The 16,477-nt window shown below is 50.2% G+C and overlaps 1 protein-coding gene across 3 annotated transcripts in view; it reads left to right on the top strand.

The window, feature by feature from the left end:
* The first annotated feature begins 4,764 nt into the window (after window positions 1-4,764).
* DIRAS2 (DIRAS family GTPase 2) overlaps window positions 4,765-16,477 on the top strand; it is a 30,963-nt gene continuing 19,250 nt past the window's right edge. Inside the window, exon 1 of one of the 3 annotated variants that reach the window (XM_036113937.2) lies at window positions 4,765-4,991. The gene's annotated coding sequence lies outside the window, so the exon portion shown is untranslated. Of the gene's footprint in view, window positions 4,992-5,098; window positions 5,238-16,477 lie in introns of those variants that run through there. The other 2 variants (XM_036113936.2, XM_036113935.2) reach the window with 2 other exon arrangements.

Here is a 16,477-nt window from a genome sequence, read left to right as displayed (position 1 = left end):
CAGTAGATTTGAGTGGAATGGCCTTGGCCAGATGAGCTCACAGAGCTGCCTGTGCAGCAGCCTTGATGGGAGGAAGGTCTTGCTGCATTTGGGGAATTGAAAGGAGGCCAGTTGAGTTGGCCCCTGAGAGCACAGGAAGACGGGCATGAGAGGAAGCTGGAGGCATAAAAAGCCGCTGGCTCATGAGCTCCTTGTGAGCCAACATAAAGGCTGGGCTTGAGTCTAGAAGCTCTGGGACGCCAATCCGGGGTCTTTCTGCTCCGCTCCTCCTGGCTGCTGGGAAAACAGACTGGAAATCATGAGCAGCCATGAGGGGAGTGGCTCAGACTCATCAGGGCTACCTTCAAACTTTTGGTTCTTTAGAGAGGACAAGAGCGAAGGGGAGAGTAAACCAGTTTGTCTACATGTTCTGTGGGTAGAAAAGGGAGCAGTGATCATGTGGGAAAGACGGGTACTTAGAAGGAAGGTGATCCTGAGCTCAGGGCAGGAAGTGGCGTCCCAAGGAGGAGGTATGGCTGTGAGTGGTGGAAGGGGGCATGCTGGAACCAATTTCCTGTTGTCCTGCAATTCACCACGATGCCCGGGCGCAGGATGTAGGAGAGAAGAAAGTCACTGGGGACAAGGAGACCATGGACATGAGAGAGCAGAGAGTGGGGCGATCAGGTGGCACTGGATCCATATGAAGAGGAAGCCCACTAGACCCAAAGGAGGACAGATGACCCGAAGGACAGCAAGACGAAGGGAAGAGGCTGGTACAGTCCAAAAGGAGGCAGGATCCTGCAGCTCGGAAGCTATGGCTCGGGAGAGGCTGCTTGGAGATTGAGGAGACAACGGAGCACGGGAGGAGAGACAGCCTCTGGCTGAGAGGCTACAGAAGTGGGGACGGGTCAACAGTCACCTTTAATGAGGCCAAAAGGGTGGCCAACTTCTACAAAGCAGTCTAGAATTCAGAGAAGCTTGATGGATAAGGGCAGGTGTCCCAAAGGACACAGTGGAAGGTTTAGGGAGGAGGGAAAGCACTGGTTTTGATGGGCTGGATCCAGGGACAGGCAGAGCAGGATGAGGGCACCGAGCTGCATTTCATGGATATCATCATCTGTGTGTGTTCACTAATATTTCAGGAGACCAAGAGAACTAGGTCAACCTTAGATAAGGCAGGGATGAGAAACTCTCGAGATTACAGAGAACAGATGTCAGCTTTGGCATCTGGGTAGCCCTGGTAAGCTGAAGATTAAGAACAGATAGCAAGCATGCTGCCTGGGTCTTGTCGTAGCAGTGCTGAGGGAGGGGAGGAAGAACAGAGGCAAAGCTTCCTTAGACCTAAAAGCACCCAGTACAGCTGGGTAGAGCCTGAAGGGATGACTAAAAATAGAGAACCAAGATGAAAACCAATGGAGTAACAAAGGATCCTCCCCCTCTGTAAAGAGACCTGCCTTTGATATCTTCACTCATGGCGAGTGGATGCCCATCTCTGGAAATCATCCCTGGCTGCTGAGATGCTGTTGCAGTGCACAACCACAACCACTGCCCAGGGCTGAAGCCCCCGTGACTGGCATCTTGCAGCCGAAGGCTCTCAGCTGACTCCCTTTGTGGGAATTGCTCAGAAAGGGCCTGGGGAGAGGACAGCCTGTGATGACTAATCCCCCGGTAGCTTTGGATGTGGGACATCTCTGAAGGGCCAACCCAATTTCAGAGCTCTTATTTCAGGGCCAGTGAACTCATGGACAAAAATCAAAAGAAAACTTCAATCTCTTTTTGCCTTTTGTGGGAAGACTTTATTTTCTTGGGCCTGGGCTTCCCTTTCTCCGAGTTGATGTGCAAGGCTTTTTACATTGCAGGGCTGAGGACTTAGTTTGGAGGGTCTGGACTGTCCGGGGATTAGGCTCCATGGGGAGAAGATGGAGGCAAGAGTTTGGTTCGAAGAGGGCCAGCTCTGCAGGTGCACATCCTGACCACCGGCGCGACCGCTGAGAGACAGGGTGTCCTCCGGGCAGTGGTGTCCTGCACCACATCCTTACATGGTAAGCCCTTAGAAGGGACAGCTGCATGGACAAGGCGTAAGGGCTGCGATCCTGGGAGACCCCCTGCAGGACCAAAAACATCTCAGGGTGGAGTGTGCTGTCCCTCGAGCACATTCCATCAAGGTGGTGCCCTTTCTACAATTTTTAAGGAGATAGGTTGATATGGCATTTGTTCAAAATATGATTGCAAAGCATACATTAGTGCAGTGGGTTTCAAACTCTACCACGTGGCATCGGGATCCCCTGGATTGTTTGCTAAACGCGTGTTGCCGCGCCCCCACCGTCAGAGTTTCTGAGTCAGGAAGTCTGGGTGGGGCTGGAACGTGCACGCCTGTTAACTTCCCAGCTGCGGCTGGCACAGCTCTTGCCCGAACCAGTGTCTCAGAGAAAACAGGGGGAAAGTGAGACAATGAGACACAGAAGGAACGCAGTCCAAAGGTGTGTCTTTTTATTATATATGTGCTTGCCCAGCAGCCAACTAGAGTGTCTGCCGCCTTATCCCCCTGGCTCGTGCCCCGATGTTAGACTTTGGCTCTGCTTCTCCCTGGATGGCGTCTGGCACTCTGTGGACCTGTGACATCAGGTCCTAAAAGGAGCTGCCAGCGCTCTGGGGAGCCATGCTGGCCTGGGGAGGAGCGGGCTGGGTGTGCTTGCTTGGGCAGTTTGTGTAACTGCGGGGCGCAGGTGCGGGGGGCACGGGGCGCAGGGGCGTGGTACAAAGGTGACCAGCAGAGGGTGAGAGTGAGGTTGGGGTTCAGCAGGTGCCCTGCACTCACCCCGCTGGGAACATGGCGTGGCTAGCACCTGCTGCAGGAAGGTTCTTTGCACAAAGGGTCCTCTGCCCCTCAAGTCCTGCCTTGTCTTGAGGGCAAGGGGAGAGTGTGTCCACCCAGAGAGGGGTCCTTTTCCTAATTTGCACAGAGGCTAAGTTTGCCAAATCCTAGGTGGAGAGTGCAAAGTGGGAACATAGCTGAAGAAGCTCTTTTTACAGCCCCCCCAAAAGGCCCTCGGGCTCATGTGTGATCCTGGGAAGACAAGGCTTCCTCTAACTGAGGGATACTGGACTGACTAACCTGGTTTCAATTTGCTTTAGAAAATAGAAGTATGCATGTTTCTCTTACCTGAACGCATCACCATCTGTTAACAGTCTCTGCATTACCTGGGTGGGTGAGCTCTGTGGGTCCCTTCTCCAAGCAGCTTGAGCATGACCAGGGAACCTGTCAGAACTGCACGCTTTGGAACCCCACCCCAGCTGAGTCAGAAAATCTGGGATGTGGCTCAGCTGGCCGTGTTGAACATGCAAAGAGTTTGAGAGACATGGGCCTGGAGCTTCTCACGTACAACAGGCTTAGAAATCTCATGGGGGTCTTATTAAAGTCAGATTTTAGAAGCAATCTGCTCCTTCTAGCCAGTGAAAAGTCAGGGTTTGCGGAATGACAGGGAGGCCAAGGACATCATTTTAAGCATGCTGCTCCTGTTTGAACGGGGCCTCTGGGGCCCCTGCGGCACATTCGTGGAACAAATAATGATTGTAGGTGACCAAATGCAGATTCTTCTGCAGTGTGCAATTTGCAGAATCAACTGGCTCCGTTCACCAGCTCCAGATTCTCATTCCTTCCAGCCCTGGGCTAGGACGGGCTTTCTGCCGTCAGGACTCCCACACTGTTAAATCTCTTCACCATTCCCTACTTAGTCCTCAACTTCCATTTTTACCATTTAACCTGGTAACCTACGTTTCAGGTTGTCATGGAAAACAACATCTCAATTTGTTAGCCTGCGCTAACTTTCGGATTCCAGAAATGGAGGTGGGCAATGCCCAGAACCCACCGTCAGCGTCCCTGCACCCTCCCCTGGATGACTTGTCCTGAAGGGGAGACCCAGATCGAGCAGCCACCCCGATTTCCTGCATCATTAACATAGGGGTAGATTTGCCTACAGTAGCCTTTAATGACTTTTTTTCCCCATATTCCAATGGCCTTAGCTTCTAGGTCAGGATTAGGGTGAACTAGTGGGACAAATACATTTTCTTGATTATAATTATCATTCTAAGTAGATTTTTAAAACATCTATTTCCTGTGAATATCGGCAGGAATGTACTTTGGAAATGAACATCAAAGGATAGGGCAATTTGAAATTACACAGAAATTCAAGACAGGTTTAAACAGGTAAATGGGATTCTATAAGCGAAATCAAATTTAAAGAACAACAAAACACTGCCAAGTCTCTTGGAAAAATTGATATTAAAAAAAGAATGAGTTACAATAGGGCAAAGAAATATTCCTCAAACCTGTAGTTTAAATTCAATATTCCATCAGTGTTATAGGCAAGTATTTAAAACATGTTGGCACAGAATTGTTAGCCATAAATCTTATTTCTTGCTAATTCAACTGTTTCCGATCAATGCTTCTCAGACAAAAAGATTTATCCATATCAGACAATACACCTGGTTATTTCCCCCCAAACGCTAATGTGAAACTACTCAGCGGAAAGGCAATTCTAGCCCCAGATCGCCAATGGTGATTTTTGTCCCACGGGTCTATTAAATGAGAATGTATTAATCTGCACTGTGTGGGTGGCTATCGGCATGGCCCTATTCCACCTGCCTCCTCAATGAGCAGGTTTTTAATTTAGTATCCGGACGCTGCAAGGAAAGCTTAGGCGGTTAGTAGTGATCACAGTCGGTGATGTGAAGGGTCTAAAGCAAAAGAATCTGGTGCACTTCCAACGGAGTGATTTTAATTCATTGAGTGCTCAGAAAATTCCAGTCCCGGCCATCTATTCCAGGAGCATGCAGTAGGTGGCACCTAAAAGCTCTTCGGAGGCGGGCAGGCGCCATTTGAGCAAAAGCAGCGGCCGCTGCGGCAGCTGGCGCGGCTCCGAAGTCGCTGAGCGAGGAGCGAGGAGCGAGGAGCGAGCGAGCGGAGCAAGGCCGGAGGGCGGCCGGGCAGGGCGGCGCAGGTGCGGGCGCAGGTGCGCGGGGGCGGGGGCGCAGGTGCGGGGGCGGGGGCGCAGGTGCGGGGGGCGCGGGCGCGGGCGCGCGGGGCGCAGGTGCGGGGCGCACGGCGGGCGAGCAGCTGACGGCAGCGTCACGGCGGCGCGAGGAGCGCGCGCCCCGCCTGCCTCGGGAGGAGCCCGCCGCCGCACAGCCTGCGCGGTGCCCGGTCCGAGGCGAGCGAGCCCCGCGGAAGCTGCGGGCGGAGTTGTGCGGCTGCTCAGGTAACGATCCCGTCCTCCGGTGTGGCTTCGCCGGCCCGCGCTGGGGGCTCCGACGGCCGGCCTGGCCGCCCCCGCCCGCGAGCCCCGCCGAGGGCTTGCCGCCGTGCGGGAGGGCGAGCCCGCAGTCCGGCTGCGGGAGTTGGCCGGCGGGGGGAGAGCGGCGGCTCTGGATCCTTGTCGGGGACGGCGTGCGCCTGGGTCCCCTTGTCTCCAGCGTGCGCTTTGGGCAAGAGAACCTGCCTCTTACGCGTTACTTGGGATTCCTTCCAAAGCGGGAGTTAGTGCTTCAGAAAAGCCTGCGGTGCAGGTGCTTCTCCGGGGGGAGTTGATTGAAGGGGTTTCAGGAGTCCTCAAAGACGTGGTTCGAGGTGAGGACGGCGCAGAGCGCGTCGACTGCCGTTTGCTCAGCATGTTTCCGGACCACAGCGCAGCCCTGGACGGGCTTGGCTGAGACTTGGCTAAAATTTCAGTTCTCCTCTTAAAAAAATGTGTCTCACCATCGCTACATGTGTCCCCCCCCCCCCGTTTCCCTGGGGTCAGGGCAGGGGTAGGAGAGGCGCCGGACCCCTTCTGTAGTTGTAAGAATGTGGCTTCCCAAGATGACAGTGACTCCTGTCAGCTCCCCGGCTCCCTGCAAAGCCCTGCTGGATGCTCGCCCCGAGTCCTCCAGCCGTCCGGCCGGCCGGCAAAATGCTGCTGTTCTCCTTTAAAAACCAATTCCCACTCTTGGGGGTTTGGGAGACTTTTAAACTAGAAGCTCGGTGCACCCCCGGTGCCCTCCATTGGCGGGTGAAATACAGCTTCGTGGTGGGATTCAGTCCTTCCAACTATGCCGTGACACAGCTCGCCTTCCCGGGGATTTATTCTGCGTCTCTGCCCGTATTAACTTTGGAACGACCCCCTTCCGAGCGAGAAGCTAGTCTTAGCATAGGAGACCTTTCCTGCTTTGAACTAAAAACCTATAAAATATTCTTTTTAAGGAAGATTTTTTAGGTAACAATAAAAAGCTGGAGCATTTCACATTCCAGATCAGTCCAAAAGCACTTCTTTTCCAGTGGCATTTGGATTTGAAGGAGTGGAGTGGGAGGGAGAGAAAAGGGGAGGGTAAAATTAGAATAAATTTAACATATTTGTGGGGGGATAATACTGTTTTTCTGGGGGGGGGGTCGTTGCCTGAAATTGCAAATTGTCAACAGTTCTGTCTCTGGAAATGCAGGAGCCCAGCATTCCTGTGGGCTGAGGCCCTGGAAGACCCATAGTTCATCTCAGAGAAACAGGAGGGACAAGGCAGGGAAACATTTTCATCCCCTTTAACACATGGCGGTTAGTTTGCTAAAGGGGGAGATCGTCCCCAGTGGTGAGCACAGGGAAGGGAGCGGGGAGAGGTGACTGTCTCACAGCGCCCAGAATCGCTGCTTTCTCCTGAGCTACTTCTGCAGACGGCAATCAAATGTGCACGGTTATTGCAGAAACCTCCAGAACCTCTTCTTGTTACAGATTTAATAGTTGTTCGGAATGAAAGACTCAGAAAACACCCAAATTGAATTCAGAGTTGTGGGAGTGCCTTTGCGCTTGCGTCTGGCAATCTGGCGTGCTCAGCAATCAGTGAATAGTGTCTCCGCTCGCGTACCTGCACGTCTTACTGAAAAACTGGAACCTTTGAGAAATAACAAGGGTTCTTTGTCAAAAAGAGAGCGCATCTGTGACAGTAAACACATGTTCCTTCTTCTGCTTTTGTTGCCATGGTTGATATGTAATTAACCTATTGATTTGGACAGAGTCGTCATTTCCCAGCCCCCCAAGATAAATGCAGTGAATTTTTGCACTAAAAATTTTGTTCGTTATAAAGAGGAACATTTGGTTTTCTGGGGTGAGGAGTTTGCTTGCAAACTGTTTTAAGTTAGAAAGGGCTCAGTGCTGACCTGTAACTTTCAATTCAGATAACCACTGTGTCCCATTCTCACCTGTAAGGTGGGTTAGATATCTATCTGTCTATCTATCTATCTATCTATCTATCTATCTATCTATCTATCTATCTGGTTTGGCTACTTACAATGGACACATGTCTCTTTAAAGACACAACTGATTTCTAGAACATTGTTTTTGGTTATGATTTATCTAGGAAAATACCTGCTCTTAATCAAAAGGGAAGGTGATGATTGTCATACTGTCACGATTGCTAATGTTGTTTTACAAGTTAAATTTACACATGCATATGCAAGTAAGGATTAACCTGAAGTTGTTTAATTGACTTCAAGTTAGGCTTCAGTTTTTGTTTTATTATGAGTCTTGCAAGTTTCTCTTCCTTCACCAGGTAAGGATTCTTCAAAGTGCTTGGAGCAGGTGCTCTCCCATCCTCTCTTGCTTTGCTCTCACCATTTGCAAATTCAGGAAAGAAAGGTTCCTTATAGCTCTGTCCTTAATGCAGTTAAGTGCTTTCTTATAAATCAGTGCTGTCCAAAATAAATAAAGTGTGTGAGCCACATGCATAAATTAAAATGTCCAAGGAATCACATTACAAAAGTAAAAATAAACAGGTGTAATTAATTTTAATGTATTTTCTTTAACCCAGTCTATCAAAAGTGACATTTTAAAGATGTAATTGATACAAAATACTGATAAGATATTTTACAAGTGTTTGTTTTTGTTTTTTTGTTTTTTTTTCATGCTAAGTCTTACATTTAGGGAACATCTCAATTTGGATTAGCTACATTTTAAGTAGCCCATGTAGCTGGTGGTTATTGTATTGGCCAGCATGGATATGGGATGTGAACCTTTTGACAAAGCAATTTAAAAGCTGAAAGGTTAGAAACCATTAAACGATTAAATTGAACCAAACAAACACTATCAAAAATAAATATACAGATAATCTCAAATTGTTATAAGACCAGTGTCCTACCTTTCCCTACCATTAGCTTGTTGTGTGATCTTGAAACCTGTTTTTGCTTCTTTATCAGTAAAACAGGAGGATTGGATCAAATAACTGGTCGGGTCAGATACCTTGAGTCAAATACCTGGTTCTCTGAAAATTAACCAGTAGATAGACTTGTGGATTCAACCCACTTGCAACCTAGGGATCTGCTGTAGCAGAAACAAAAGAAGCCGACATAGTGGTGGGTGTCGCCATTTTGCACAAGTACTGTCTGTCTAATCCCTGATGGCAGATGTCAGCAACTGAGTCCCCATGTCCTATTGGAGGTCATTCAATTTTCACATTTAAATTCCTTTACTGGGCAGGTAACAGCAAATCCATTGTAAAATCAATAAACAGCGAGTGAGCATGTATTTACTGCATGATTGAATATGCTTCATGGATCTTTTCAAATTATCCTTTACTGGTATGTGTATGCATTTTCGATGTTTCTATCCATTTTAACACCAGTAAATCAAGTTTGGTGAAATGCAACGCTTTATAATTGACTGACCCATGAATACTGTCTTCTTGAAGCCCAGAAATGAGTGACCTTAATGAAAAGATGTCAGTTTCTTCACCCCGCCCCTGGATGGACTTGGTGATCGGTGATCAATGGGCGATGGAGGGGTGGGGGGCGGGGGGGAGGCATTTCTAGCACATGGCTGGCTGTCTCAGAACCAGGATAGGAGGTTTAAAGAGAGCAGCACCTTGTATGAGAGGAATTTGTGCAGTATTGTTCTAAAGCTAATTAATGTCTGGAAAGTGATTGTTTTTCTGAAGTAAGAGAATACAGAGACTGTCCATTAGAGCTTCCCCCACCTCTCCTCCTTCCACTTCTGAAGCTGGGCTCCAGAAGGTCCATGTGCTCATGAGAGCTCAGACAGAGGAGCCCCTGGAGGGGGGACACTTTATTCCCTCTGTCATCTTCACCCTCCGTTTGTCTTATTGGAGCACACCTGTGACTTTCAATGTGGAATTTATCTTCCGCTGATCCTGGGCGGGGGGGGTAATGATCAGCATCCAGGTCTCTGCATCCAGAGCAAAGCCAGCAGCTCACCCAGCTTTACCACAGTGAAAATCCAGCTCAATGGCATTTTCCCTTTTGTATGAACTTGGACATGTCTTCTTAACTGTGCTATCCAGCTCACCGCCACCTGCCGGCACACGTGTGTTCGTAAGATCAGTGGGCTATCTCACTGCCCCCCTGCTTGTGAGATAACCCCTGAGATTTACAGAAGGCTGTCTGTGGAACAGTCCCCACACACTGCGGATACCACAGACCCGTTTGCCTTTCTGTCTTTCTCACTCATTAGCTATCACTTGATACCTGTCCATCTTTGACTAGCTACCGTTGTATTCACACCCGATGGTAATGCTGCTTCCTTACTACTGAAGGCTCAGCATGCATGCTAAATATGTCAGAACCTACCTTTCCGTTCCATCAGATCTTGGCAAAGAACTATTTCTGGCGACTGAGTCAGAAAACATACGTGGCCGTCTGTGATTAGCTGCCTAACATGGCTGTTGCATTTTTAAAGCAAATATGAGACCATTCTGGAAGTGGCTTGGCAATATACATGTTCTTAGAAAAAACTTCCCTCCTTGCCATTCTAGTGTCCTGAGCTCCTGGTTCCATTGTTGCTGATTTGGATTGGCTTGGACGCCTTCCTGGGTTTGCTAAGCCTCAGCTGAAATGCGGGTTCTGCCACTTCCTAGCTGCGCATCGACCGCTGTTCCTTTGACCATCTGGAGGCTCGGGTCCCGCATCTGAACATCGGGGCTACGAATGCCTAAATCAGAGGTGTTTTCAAGATGCAGCTTGCTAGACCTCTGTGCACCTGCTGGAGGGTCAGGGTTCCCGGGCTGCTTTGGTGGGTGGTTGTTACCTGATCAGCGTTGTAACGGTTCTGCTCTCTCGCCGGGTCAGCTTCGTTCTTCTGTGCAGCCTGGTGTGGGGCTCGCACTCTGACATTGCACCTTGCTTCTTCTAGCTCACCTGGTATACACACTCTCCAATTAATCTTAAAGATTGTATTTTTTTTTCCTTTATATCTTGCCCTTTGAGCCGGGCCCCCAGGGACTCCCTGTTTTGATTCTGGTTAGGTCCATGTTCCTCCTTTTGCCAACTCTTTCCTTCTGTTCCTTGGCTGAGCTCATCTCCCCACAGGCAGTCCCACCTATGTCACTGAATTCATGTGGTTTTGCATCTGTAAGAATATCCCCTGCTTGACATTTTTGTCGCTCTAGTCTCTCCATCTCTGTAAGGCTTCTGGGGGTCCTGGTGCTGACTGGAAGCCTGCGGAGGACAGGTGATGCTAAGGACTGTCCAGTATCACCTGTCATTGGATTCCAGACACATTGGTACCCACAGACTCTTATGGCATGTTTTGCTGATCTGCTTGGTAACTGTAGAGTAGACACACATAAATGTCGATCAGTGGTTCACAGCTCCTGACTCCATGCCCTTGCCTTTACTCATCCCATCAGCTTCTGACCTCCGATGCTCTTCTTCGATCACCAAGAGCATTGGCCCCACATTCAGCGTCTGTCCTCATGGTGCGTTCAAATGTCACGCGGGAGACCTCTGTCTTTCCCTCCTCTCCTCTGGAGGTCCACCTGATGGTGACAGTCGCAGAGAAATCTGCTCAGTCCTGGGAGCTCTGCCCCCTCCTGAGGGCGTGGGGTGTCCCCTCTCCGGCCACAGCGTCCTGTCCTAGCAGCACACTTGCTCAGTGCACTTGTTCTGCTGCTGTCCCAGAGCTGACATTTCATCCTACTGGTCTCATCGGCTGTTACCTTCCTACTGGTGTTCATACATCTTCATGTCTGTGTATCCTTAAATTAATCGAAACCAAACTGGGTACCATTCGGCCACCAATGTGCAAGCGTCCCCGTTTCACAGCCAGCGTCTCAGGAGATGTTCCTGGGCAGCACCTTGTGCTCCATCAGAACCGCTCTTGCTGGGCTCACCAGGGACTCTCCTCCCTTCCCAGTTCCTACTCCCAGTTCACACTGTGCAGCCCCCTCTTCTTTGAAGGCCCTGCCCTCCTTGGCTTCCAGGACGTGGCCCTTCCATACAGCCGCTCCCACCCCCCGATGCTCCTCGTGATGCTTTGCAGACCCGCTGCCTGCCCCCGCGTTCAGTGCTGGAGTCCTCTGCTGTCTCCTCGTGGGTCTCACAAGCCGTCTCGTCCACACTGGGCTTCGGTCCCTACGTCAGTGTGCCTCCCAGACGCGCACCGGGGTCCGGGCGCTACAGCCCGCGCTGGACGCATCATCCCCCTGCCCACCCGCCGTGAGCCTCGTCGGGCCCAAACACACTCGCAGCTCACGACCTCCCCCTACAACCCTTTGCCCAGCATGCTCTCAGGAGAGGGTCTGGTCCCGTCCCTCCGGTTCTGCCACTTGGAAACCTTGCCAGTTTCCTTGACGCTTTACTTCCCTTCGCTCCCCATCTGAACTCCTTCCCCGACCAACCACCACCAGTTCCGGTCGGTGTCACCCTACCTGTGTGCTGTCTTCCCTGCTGCCTTTCTGGTCTAAGCCGCCTGGGTTTGGGCCCGATTTATTGTACAGGCTTCTTGTCCACGTTCTCCGGTGGAGCCGGGCCCCTTCAGCGGCTGTACGCTGCGGTCTGGAAACACATGTGGCCATGACCTTGCCTCCCGGCCCAGCCTCACCTCACGTGGCTTCCCTCCTGCGGCCTCTGTGGTCAGGGCACCCCGCTTCTGATATTTGGAAGCCTCTAGATAGGTTGCTGCAAGTGCATGGAGAACTCTCCCCACGCGGGGCCTGCACAGGGTGGTGGTCTGCGTTGTGGACGCACTCCCACAGCGGGGGGCCGGGGACGACGCCTCGCCAGCAGGGCCTCGCCCTGTCGTTGACATAGTGGCTGGCTTCACACTACTCTGTCCCTACAGCCTGGAAGCCGCGTCTGAGGTGCGGCCCAGCCCACCGGGGTGCACATCACAACCACGGGTGCATGGCCGCCTAGAGAGCCCCCCCCAGATCTCTGTTCACGTGGCTCTTGGCCCAGCCACCTTGCTGAGCCTGGCCTTCCCTGACTGTTCATTACAAGTAAAACAGGTTCATTCATTCACGCTCCGAGCAGAGTCGTACTGAATGCCTCCTGTGGGCCAGGCGGTGTTCAAGCCATGGGCACACAGAGTGAATGAACAGATAACAGCCCTCGGGGAGCTTAGGGGATAGTGGAAGTAAACACGAATTTTAAAAAGGTAAATTACATAGAATGTCAGAAAGGCGTACGTGCTACGGGGGAAAATAAGGCAGGAAGAGGTTATAGACGGTCAGGGCTGAGGTCATGCAGTGAGAAGGGATGGTCAGGGGAGTCTTGTTGAGAAGGGGACGTTTGAATATAGGTCTGCAGAAGGTGAGGGGGAAAGAGTGGTCCATGGAGAGGGAGTGCCAGTGCAAAGGTCCTGGGGCAAGGGCATGGCAGCTGTTGTCCGAGGAGCAACGAGGAGGCATGTGGCTGGAGGGAGCTAGGGGAAGCTTGGGAGAAGATGAGGGTGAGGGTGGGGGGTGAGCCCGTCAGCCGCTATTCTCTGAGACAGCGTGGCCAGTGGAAGGTTTTGAGAATGGGGGAGACAAGGTCTCGTGCCTTCCGGGAGTTGATGAGAGTAGCCGAGGCTGAAGCCCACTTTCTGCTTAGGAGGTAGCTGCAGGGACCCGGCTGAGGGTCATGGGAAGCGTGTGGGAACAACGGGAAGGGCGATTCGTGGTGCGGTCTGGCCGTGTTCGGGGGAGACCACCGCCGCGCTCTGTGAGGGACTGGGCGTAAGGCGCAGGTGATCAGGGGGGTTCGGGAGGGCTCTGAGGGCTCAGGCCTGGACAACTGGAAGGAGTGTTGCCATCCGCCGCGACGAGGGAGCCGGTGAGGGGCAGCGCAGTTGTGCACACGTTATTCTGGGATGTCTCCAAGGCATCCGAGCGGAGAGGCCCAGCAGGGAGAGGGCACATAAGTCTGTCGCTTAGGGCAGAGGCCTGGCCGTGGGTACCCCATGGGGCATGCTGGCGTATGGTTGGCATTTGTAGTCATGGACCCAGAGGGTGAGCTGAGCTGGATGGCACTGACCCCCTGCCTGCCACCACCCGGGGCCAAGCGGGAACCTCCTGACTGTCTCCTGCTTCCACCCTGTCCCCTGAGTCCTCAAGAAGGCCCCACGCAGCAGGATGAGACCGTCCCTCCTCTCCTAAAAACCCTCAGTGGCCAGTGTGCTTCCCACGGTCAAAGCTGTCTCCACAACCATCGCCTGCCCATCACTTGCTGACCTCATCGACCTTTCCCCCGTCTCCCTCCCTGCATTCTGGAATCCTCCGTGGTCCTAAAACAGGTCATGCTGGTATCTGTGCTTCCACCTGATGCTCTCTCTGCTGGGGAGCTCTTCCCCAAGTATCCAGACTTCACACCATCGCCTCTCGCAAATCTTTGCTCAGATGGCAACTTCCCAGGGAGCCCTTCTCTGGCCTCTGTTCCCCTCTGACATCCATGGCACGTTCTCGAAATGGGACTGATGGATAGGGCATCCATGCATTTTTATCAAATGCATCCACACCCATGGGAATCCTTCATCTGGAAGACCTTTAAAATGACAGAAAAAAGTCTGAGTTTCAAATTTTTAACTGTGCATATAGGAGAGCTGTTTAGGGACACATTTGCATTACTTCTGACCAAGTCATGTCATAGCAGAAGCATTTTTTTCCCCAGTTGTTATCAAGAAATAATTGACATACATCGCTGTATACGTTTAAGGCACACGGCATGGCGGTTTGACGTACATACATTGTGAAATGCGTACTCCAGTAGGTTCGTCTAATACCCATTTTCTCATACAAATATAGTAAAAAGAAAAAAAAAGTTTTTTTTTTTTTTTAATGATTTTATTTATTTATTTGACAGAGAGAGACACAGCAAGAGAGGGAACACAAGCAGGGGGAGTGGGAGAGGGAGAAGCAGGCCTCCCGCGGAGCAGAGAGCCCGATGCGGGGCTCGATCCCAGGACCCCGGGGTCATGACCTGAGCCGAAGGCAGACGCTTAACGACTGAGCCACCCAGGCGCCCCAGAAAAAAAGTTTTTAAAGAAAAAAATCTGCCCCTTGGGATGAGAATTCTGGATTTATACCCTTACATGCGTTCCTGAGGATCCCAGACCAGTGTGGGTTCTAGTCAGCATGCTGCACATTGCAGCCCTATGACTCATGTATCTTACAACTTAGAAGTTTCTTTGTTTTGACCTCCTTCCTCCAGTTTTCCCTTTCCCACCTTGTGCCTCTGGTAACCACACGTCCGATCTCTTTTTCAATGAGTTTGAAACAGGTTTGTGTTTGTGTGTTTTCGATTTCACATGTAAGTGGAATCATACAGTATCCGTCTCTGTCTGACTTATCTCACTTAGAATCATGCCTTCAGTGTCCATCCATGTTTTTGCAAATGGTAAGGGTTCCTTGTTTTTGTTTTTTTTTTTAATGCCTGCATCATACTCCGTTGTATAAATATACACGACTTCTTCATGCACTCATTCATCAGTGGACACTAAGGTTGTTTCCGTGCCTTGGCTATTGTAAATAATGCTGCAATGAAGATTCATTTTTTTTAGAATACTTGATAGTGTATAGAAATGCTAATGATTTTTTTTTTAAGATTTTATTTATTTATTTGACAGAGAGAGAGATAGCGAGAGCAGGAACACAAGCAGGGGGAGTGGGAGAGGGAGAAGCAGGCTTCCTGCCGAGCAGGGAGCCCGATGTGGGACTTGATCCCAGGACCCTGGGATCATGACCCGAGCCCAAGGCAGACGCTTAATGACTGAGCCACCCAGGTGCCCAAGAAATACTAATGATTTTTATGTTAGTTTCATATCCTGCAACTTTGTGAAATTCATTGATTAGATCTAACCGTGTTTTGGTAGAGTCCTTAGCATTTTCTCTATATAAAATCATGTTATCTTCAAATTAGAGACAATTTTATTTCTTCCTTTCCAATTCGAATGTATTTTGTTTCTTTTCTTGCCTGATTGCTCTGGCTACAACTTCTAGTACCATACTGAGTAGGAGTGGTGTCAGTGGGCACTCTTGTCTTGTTTCTGATCTTAGAGGAAAAGCTTTCAACCTTTCTCCATTAAGTGTGATGTTAGTGGTGGGCTTGTCATATATGGTCTTGTTATGTTGAGATATGTTTCTTCTATGCCTAATTTGTTGAGTGCTTTTATTATGAGTGGATGTTGAATTTTGTCAAATGCTTTTCCTGCATCTATTGAGATGATCATATGGTTATTTTCTTTCATTCTGTTAATGTGATCTATCACATGGATTGATTTGCATATGTTGAACCATCTTTGTGTCCCAGGGATAAATAGCACTTGATTAAGGTGAACGATCCTTATGATGTGCCACCGAAATCAGTTTGCTAGTATTTATTGAGAGCTTTTTCATCTAAACTCATCAGGGATATTGGTCTGTCGTTTACTTTTCTAGTAGCATCCTTTTCTGGTTTTGGTGTCCGGATAATGCTGGCTTCATAGAATGAGTTTGAGTGTTCCCTCCTTTTCATTTTTTTCGAAGAGTTTGAGGACTGGTGTCAATTCTCCTTGAAATTCATTAGTGAAGCCATCTGGTCTGGGCTTTTCTTCACTGGGAGATTTTCCATCACCGATTCAATCCCCTTACTAGTAATTGATTTGTTCAGATTTTCTGTTCATAGATTCCTAGTGGTAAGCCCCAGAGATTTCCCTGCAGGTCCCATGGTGTGAATTAGAGTAGGGGCTCCCACAAAGTGACCCACAGTGCTGGGGCTGGCTGGTTGTCCCTCCTGGGTTCTCCTCCCCCCCCCCCCCCGAAGGAACCAGAGGCTCAGGGGAGACCTGTTCTTGTGGCACTGTGCTGGCCTGGGGAGAGGGCAAGGTGGGCAGTGTGGGGCTGCTCCCCTAACAGGGTCTGTCTTGGGCTCTGGGGTGCAGGAGGTGTTCTGGCCTCACCCCCATGTTCTAGGATTCTCCCAGTGATGTCTTGTTCTTGACAAGATGTTAGTTGCCCTTGTCAGGGGGAGAAAAGTCAGGAACAACCTATGTCACCATCTCAGTGATGTCTACGTGACTCTCCTAGAAGCGTTTTTATGCATCTCTCTTCAAACTGCTCTCTCCATAGGACAGTTATTTTCCCAAAGGAGGGACTGTGTCTCTCTCATGTTTATAATTTCATCTTTATATTAGAGAGACAGAGGAAGTATGCTTAGTTTTGTAAAATATCTGCTAGATGGCCTACTACTCAAAGCCATCTGTCATACAGAAAATGACAATGAATTTAGAAC

This window comes from Halichoerus grypus, chromosome 14 (genome assembly GCF_964656455.1).
Source record: "Halichoerus grypus chromosome 14, mHalGry1.hap1.1, whole genome shotgun sequence".
Taxonomy (NCBI): Eukaryota; Metazoa; Chordata; class Mammalia; order Carnivora; family Phocidae; genus Halichoerus; species Halichoerus grypus.
Note: the sequence above shows the minus strand (reverse complement) of the source record. Positions and strands in the feature narration are given on the sequence as shown.